Here is an 8080-nt window from a genome sequence, read left to right on the forward strand (position 1 = left end):
GGGGTTTCACCATGTTGGCCAGGATGGTCTCGATCTCTTGACCTCGTGATCCACCCGCCTCGGCCTCCCAAAGTGCTGGGATTACAGGCTTGAGCCACCGCGCCTGGCCTAGTATCCCTATTATATAGGTACTATTGTTATTGGTACCCCCATTTGGCAGCTAGGGAAACTCAGAGAGAGAGGTTAAGTCATTGGCTGGCATAGAGATGGTGCTGGGAATCTACCCTAGGCAGGCTGGCTCCAGAATCTGTGCTCTTCACAGCTCAACAGGATTTTTTTGTTGTCATATGTAGTGTTTTTGAGGCTGCCCCTTTGAACATAGAAGTATATTTGTTTCAAAAAGAATGAGGATGGAAACAGGAGCAATATGGCAACATGAGGAAACCCCATCTCTACAAAAATACAAAAATTAGCTGGGCATAGTGATGCACGTCTATAGTCCCAGCTACTTGGGGGGCTGAGGCAGGAGGATCCCTTGAGTCCAGAAGGTTGAGGCTACTATGAATTATGATCATACCACCACACTCCAGCTTGAGCAACAAAGTGAGATCTTGTCTCAAAAAAAGAAAGAAAGAAATAGGAGTAGAAGTAGGTGAAGACAAGGAAAGGCAAAAGATGAAAGAAGAAAGAATTACAAAACCAGAGGCAAGAAAAAAAAAAGTTGCTGAATAGAATGCATAATATGATCCTCTTATTAAGAAATATAACACACACACACACACACAGACACTCACACTCCTGCACATACACACACACCTACACACACATTCTTTAGAGGGAAAAACTATTTGTTTTTTCAGACTCACTGGTTTCCTGAACTGTCTTATATTTGTCTGTTGTTACATCTATTTTTTGGAATAGTAAATATACTATTCCAAGGGTGGTGAGAAAGTTGTTCTTTGGGAAAGAAAAAAACGTTCTAAATTTCATAGTCAAAATCCAACAGATTTGGGGGATGTTGTGTCTAAAGCCAGTGGGGATGTCAGAGAGAGAGACCCTTTGGGGGGCACTCCCTCCTTCTGACTCTTCAGTGTGTGTGTAAGACTCAGCCCTTTACATATGCTTAAAAGAACAGGATATCCTGACTTAAATAATAGAGGCAGCACTGTGAGATATCCAGATGAGGGTCCCAGTTACTCTTCCTGTTACCCAAAATAACACCTTTGTTCTAAAACAAGATCCAGATTGGGATTCTCTGGTATCCTCAAAAGATAGATTCAAAAAAGCCAGTTTGATGGGTGGACAGTAGCCTGGTGCCAGCTTTGAGGCTGGAGCAGAGGGACTTGGTTTATCATCACGGTTCAGTGGCTCCATGGACAAGTGTATGATTTTGTTACATCCTATGGGGTGGCTTTGCCCAGTAGCCTCCAGGATCCAAGGTGGGAGCAGAGCTAGCTGTCTATGCTGAGCTTTCCTCCTTCATCCAAACTTCTCTGAGTTATGAGTTTGTGCTCCTTGGCTTTCTGGATGCCAGTCCCTACTCTCTGCAAACATGAGCCTGGCTCTGAGCTTGTGTTCATTGGCAGCTGAAGGACAGAGCATGAGCCTCTTCCCCTGATGGTGGCACTTAAATCTGTAGGGTTCCCGGGGCCCAATGAGCACACTTACATAATGCAAACAACTGTTATTGTACAAGCAACCAATGATGAAAACATAATTCTAGGACAGAAGAAATTGATGCCTTAGAAATGAGAAGATATATTTAAAAGGATTCAACAAAGTGGAAAAACTTCCCCAATGGTCTCCAATCCTTCTGATTCAGTCTCTTAGTGGTTAGCTACAAGCAAATGAGGTAATTAGACAATGCTAGAGTCACCTTGGGACCTAACTGCCCTCTTTCCTCTAAGAAACAAAGAGCCAGAAAGATCTTCTTACTTGATCACCCCATGACCTCAAAAACATCTAAACAAAATAGTAAGGTATTGGGTATATACATGGTGGTTTATATAGCACCACAGATACATTCTCATTTCCAGACGTCAGGATTATACTGATTTACTCAAATACAGAAGCTAGTAGAAGGGCTTAATGCACTAACGCTTCTTGTTGGCGGCTCAGTAGCCTAAAAGACTAATAGGGATTCAAAAGCTACCATCATAAAAGGCAGAGTTTTGTTTTTTGTTTTTGAGATGGAGTTTTGCTCTTGTTGCCTAGGCTAGAGTGCAATGGTGCCATCTCACTGCAACCTCCGCCTCCCAGGTACAAGCCATTCTCCTGTGTCAGAATATATGCCACCATGCCCAGCTAATTTTTTTGTGTATAGTAGAGATGGGGTTTCACCATGTTCGTCAGGTGGCAAACTCCTGACCTCAGGTGATATACCCGCCTCAGCCTCCCAAAGTACTGGGATTACAGGCATGCACCACCATGCCCAGATTCAGAGTTTTATTAAATACATCCAGCTCTGGGATTCTTGATGTTCAATATTAGGAAGCCTGATTATGTTACCAGACTGAACTGATGGATAATGTGGATTCTTTTTTTCATTATTATTATTTTTATTATTATTATTATTTTTTTTTTTTTTTGAGACGGAGTTTCGCTCGTTACCCAGGCTGGAGTGCAATGGCGCGATCTCGGCTCACCGCAACCTCCGCCTCCTGGGTTCAGGCAATTCTCCTGCCTCAGCCTCCTGAGTAGCTGGGATTACAGGCACGTGCCACCATGCCCAGCTGATTTTTTGTAGTTTTAGTAGAGACGGGGTTTCACCATGTTGACCAGGATGGTCTCGATCTCTTGACCTTGTGATCCACCCGCCTCGGCCTCCCAAAGTGCTGGGATTACAGGCGTGAGCCACCGCGCCCGGCCTATTTTTATTATTTTTTTAAAGATGGGGTTTCACCATGTTGGTCAGGCTGGCCTTGAACTCCTGACCTCAGGTGATCTGCCCGCCTTGGCCTCCAAAGTGCTTGGATTACAGGCGTGAGCCACCAGGCCCGGCCGGATAATGTAGATTCTTAAGTACATACAATGTTTTTTGTTAGTATTTTATTTTATTTTTCTGAGATAGGGTCTCACTCTATCACCCAAGCTGGAGTGCAGCGACATAATCACAACTCACTGCAGCCTTGACCTGTTGAGCTCAAGTGATCCTCCCTGCTCAGCCTCCCTAGTAGCTGGGACCACAGGCACATGTCACCACACCCAGCGAGTTGTTTTTATTTTTAGTAGAGACAAGGTCTTACTGTGTCACCCAGGATAGTCTCCAACTCCTGGGCTCAAGTGATCTGCCTGCCTTGGCTTCTCAAAGTGCCGGGATTACAGGCATGAGCCATCTTGCCTAGCCTAATTGGTATATTAAATGATGAAATTTCTGCTTATGTAAAGAAATTCAATAATAAGGTGATTTCTTTGTCCCAGTTATTAACCACCATTAATAATTTCTTATATATTCTTCTTGAAAATTCTTTTTTTTTGAGACAGAGTCTCACTCCGTCACCAGGCACCAGGCTGGAGTGCAGCGGCACAACCTCGGCTCACTGCAACCTCCGCCTCCTGAGTTCAAGCAATTCTCCTGCCTCAGCCTCCCAAGTAGCTGGGACTACAGGCATGCACCACCACGCCTGGCTAATTTTTGTATTTTTAGTAGAGACAGGGTTTCACCATGTTGGCCAGGATGGTCTCGATCTCTTGATCTCGTGATCCGCCCGCCTCAGCCTCCGAAAGTGCTGAAAATTCTTATGTTTATAAAAGGCATATGCTTCAACAAACGTACAAATAAATAGATTGGGCACAGTGGCTCATGCCTGTAATCCCAGCACTTTGGGAGGCCAAGGCGGGCAGATTACAAGGTCAGGAGTTGGAGACAAGCCTGGCCAACATGGGGAAACCCCGTCTCTACTAAAAATACAAAAATTAGCCAGGTGTGGTGCATGCCTATAGTCCCAGTTACTTGGAAGGCTGAAGCAAAAGAATCACTTGAACTTGGGAGGCGGAGGCTGCAGTGAGCCAAGATTGCGACACTGCACTGCAGCCTAGGTGACAGAGCAAGACTCGGTCTCAAAAAAAAAAAAAAAAACCCATATAAATAAATATATATGTATAATCGGATTTTAAAAAATCACAAATAGTATAATATCCATTCTATTCTGCAACTTTTAAAAATACAACTAAGGCCAAGCGTTGTGGCTCATGCCTGTAATCCTAGCACTTTGAGAGGGTGAGGTGGGTGGCTCACTTGACGTCAGGAGTTCGGACCAGCCTGGCCAACAGGGTGAAACCCTTGTCTCTACCTCAAATACAAAAAAATTAGCTAGGTGTGGTGGCAGACCTCTATAATCCCAGCTACTCGGGATGCTGAGGCAGGAGAATCACTTGAACCCAGGCTGCTCTCAAATTTGTGAGCTGAAGCAATCTGCCTGCCCCAGCTTCCCAAAATGCTGGGATTACAGGTATGAGCCACTGTGCTCCCCGCCCCCCCCCCGCCGTATTACTGATTTAACCAGAGCCATAACAATGTATATTTAGCTTGCTTTTGGGTTTTTTTTAAATTAGGTATTACTTACTTGGCTTCCAATATGTTGTAGCAGCTTACACTCTCACCAGTGGCATATGTGAGTGCCAGTTTCTGAACACCTCTACTGTCACTGAGGATTATCAAAACTTTTCTAAATAAATTTTGAAATTTATCTAAGTTAATCCTTTGAGGTAGAAATGTATATAAAGTGGACAGGGCATAAAGTGAGCACATTTACCTCAGCAAACAGACTATAGATTCCCAGGTCAGTCTAAGAGTAAAGGTAGGGGCCAGGTTAGGTGCAGTGCTTCACGTGTGTAATCACAGCACTTTGGGAGGCTGAGGCAGACGGATCATTTGAGGCCAGGAGTCCTAGAGCAGCCTGGGCAACATAGCAAGACCTGTCTCTACAAAAAAAAAAAAAATTTTTAAATTAGCTGGGCCTCGTGATGCATGCCTATAGTCCTAGCTACTTGGGAGGCTGAATCAGGAGGATCTCCTTGCAAGGCTGTAGTGAGCCATGATTGTGGCACTGTGCTCCAGCCTGGAGACAGAGTGAGACCCTGTTTCCAAAAAAGAAAAAAAGAGTAAAGATACTAGGGAGTCATTTATTTGTCATTCTCTGCTTTACTTTTCTAAGATTTAGGGCTTGGAAAGCATTTTCTTACACAATGTTGTAAGTGGCGATTGGGTTTTAAGTGGGTTCACAAGCTGGACTGTAGTGCTGCACTATAGACTGTGTTAGGCCTTCCAGTATATTAATACTTGTACTTAACATCCCCAAAATATAAGGCTGTACAGATAGTTTGAGACTAATCATTGTGTGTAAGTATATCTTCCGGGAAAAGACATTGACACATCCAACTTGGAAGGCCAGAAACATGTTTCCCTTCTACTGCAATGCAATGGGGTGCACCCACCATCTCTGCTCTCCAACCTTCCTCACGTTGGAGACCAGTCTTCTCTGGAGTCTTGGATCTTGGCAGGAGGTCACTCTACTTTATACATTCCCCTTGAATAAGAGACAAGCTGAGAAGCAGAGACTGCTCAATTGGAGAAGGGGAAAGAGCAGCAGGAGTGAGGGGTTAAAAATCCCCTTTGGCTGTGGAGGGAAGGCAGATATTAATTTGCACCCCCGAATTTGTTCCACTCTAAATCTAATGAAAATCTAAGGCACCATTTTGTAGAGAGAGAAAAACAAAATAGATTCAAGGCTATACCGACTAGGGACAAGGCAACCAGGATCTATCCAGGCTAGAAAATGACATTTGCACAGAGTGTATTGGACCCACACATTCTAGAACATGGCATGTGGAATTTCTGTTACCACCAAACACCTTAGAATGCCAGGCTTTGTTACCAAAGAAAATGGAAGGGATTGAGCTGCACTTGGCCTCTTAAATGGGAACACATTCTTCGGTGTGTTTACAAATTTTCAAGGGAAAATTAGGCATTTTGTGCTTTTTGTTTCAGTGATTTTGCTTATATGCTCTGAAAGTCTTGCTGTCAAATCCTGTTTTCTCTGGCTTGCTAAAAAAATCTCCAACTGCCTTTGGAAGTTGTAGCAATTGATCAATACAAAGGCGAGACTTAGCAGCTAACCAGAAATCACACACACACACAAAAAATGACAAAGGCCTCAGTAATTGTTTCCCTTTGTATGTTTTTCACCACTTTACCAGTCTTCAAAGACCTTTTTTTTTTTTGGTCACAAGGTGAGGAAACAGGATCCCACTTTCTTGCCCCCAGGCTGGAGTGCAGTGGTGCAATCTCAGCTCACTGCAGCTGCCACCTCGTGGGCTCAAATGATCCTCCACCTCATCCTCCTGAGTAGCTGGGACTACAGGCATATGCCACCATGATCAGCTAATGTTTTAATTTTTCATAGTGACAAGGTCTTACTCTATTGTCAAGGCTGGTCTTGACTTCCTGAGCTCAAGTGATCCTCCCGCCTTGGCCTCCCAAAGTGCTGGGATTGCAAATGTGAGTCACTATGCCCAGTTTCAAAGAATTTATGTCTTTTTTTTTTTTTAAAGATGTGGTTTCACCATATTGGTCAGGCTGGTCTTGAACTCCTGACCTCAGGTGATCTGCCCATCTCAGCCACCCAAAGTGCTGGGATTACAGGCGTGAGCCACCATGCCTGGCAGAATTCATGTCTTAATCTGTGTTGCCATAAAGGAATATCTGAGGATAGATGCTTTTTTTTTTTCTTAAATATCAGGATGAATGACTTAAGGAAACAAAAACTCTTGCTTGCAGAGAACTAGAAAACTAGAATGAGGTAACAAACAGAACCCCTGAGGACCAGGATCAAGTTTAATACACATAACTTTACCATTAAAGACACAACTGGAGACCAAGAGGTTGAGACCAACTGGAACAACATAGTGGGACCCTGTATCTACAAAAACACAAAAAATTAGCCAGGCATGGGGTCTTGTGCCTGTAGTACCAGCTACTCAGGAAGCTGAGGCAGGAAGATCACTTGAGCCCAGGAGCTCAAGCTGCAGTGAGCTATGATCATGCCACTGCACTCCTGCCTAGGCGACAGAGCAAGGCCCTGTGTCAAAAACAAAACAAAACAAAACTATTTAACAACAAAAGAAGGGAGTTTAGAGGGGAGATGAGGGGAAGAGCAAAATAAAACAAAAAACACAAAACACAAGACAGTCACTGACAAAAGCGAGCCTTTCTTATCAACACACCACATCTACAAAGTCTCCATCTCATCCTACAGGAAAAAAACAGTGGGAAGGGGTTTGTGTAGGGTCAGAGCTGACAGTCTTCAGCACACAGTGGGTGCCCAGCGGATGGCTCTTGAGTGGGCAGCACTGCTGTCTGGCTCGCAAAGGGCAAGCCCAACCAAGGGTTTGGTGATTCTGAATGACAGCTTTGATTGGACCTCTTTGGTGTCATCTGACCTTTTGTCAGAAACTGTCTCAGGTAGGAAGTGAAATCTCTCCCCACCTCTCCCCCCACCCCACAAATGAGAACTCAACAAAGGCCAGAGGACAGGGCAGGTGGCTCAGTCTTGCCCATTATGAGAATCTTAGCTGCCTCCCTGGGTCCACAAAGCAAGCAACACATATTTTAAAATTTCTTCATAGTCCATTAGGTAACATATAATACCCTTCAACTGAAAGAATTTCAAGTCACATTCCTAGAGCTTTCTTATTTAGGGTGTCTCTCCCATGGTGACCATGTATCACCAAAAATATCTTCTGTAGATATTCGTGTGACTAGATCTTGGTTACATGTAAACAGGAATTTTCATTTGAGTCATAGTCTCCATATAATTAACTTATGAGCTTTTGGCTGAGTTTCCTTTGTTAATATTCTCAGTTGTACTAAAGTTGAGCTCACAGAAAAAGGTTTCGAGTAAATTTAGTTGGAATTGTTAGTATTTGACACATTTTAAACCAGTTTTACATGATTTTTACTGTATTTTTGATTGGTCAGTGGTGGGGAAGAGCCCTTGAATAACTGCTGTCTTCTTAATTTGCTGAATTGGAGAAGTTCCTTGATTTGTTCCTTAGTTCCTTAAATAGCTTGTGTTCATCCAGCTCTTTTGACTCTCTCCGTGAATACTCTACCTCCTCTCAACAATGATCTGAGCTGTGT

General features: G+C 43.7%; 1 long non-coding RNA gene across 1 annotated transcript in view; it reads right to left on the bottom strand.

Annotated features, from left to right (window-relative positions):
* Nucleotides 1-1630: 1630 nt before the first annotated feature.
* LOC119472553 overlaps nt 1631-8080 on the bottom strand; it is a 17889-nt gene continuing 11439 nt past the window's right edge. Inside the window, exon 3 of the long non-coding RNA XR_005201699.1 lies at nt 1631-1777. This is a non-coding gene — a long non-coding RNA (uncharacterized LOC119472553). The remainder of the gene's footprint in view (nt 1778-8080) is intronic.

The sequence above is a fragment of the Cebus imitator genome, unplaced genomic scaffold (genome assembly GCF_001604975.1).
Source record: "Cebus imitator isolate Cc_AM_T3 unplaced genomic scaffold, Cebus_imitator-1.0 Scaffold104, whole genome shotgun sequence".
Lineage (NCBI taxonomy): Eukaryota > Metazoa > Chordata > Mammalia > Primates > Cebidae > Cebus > Cebus imitator.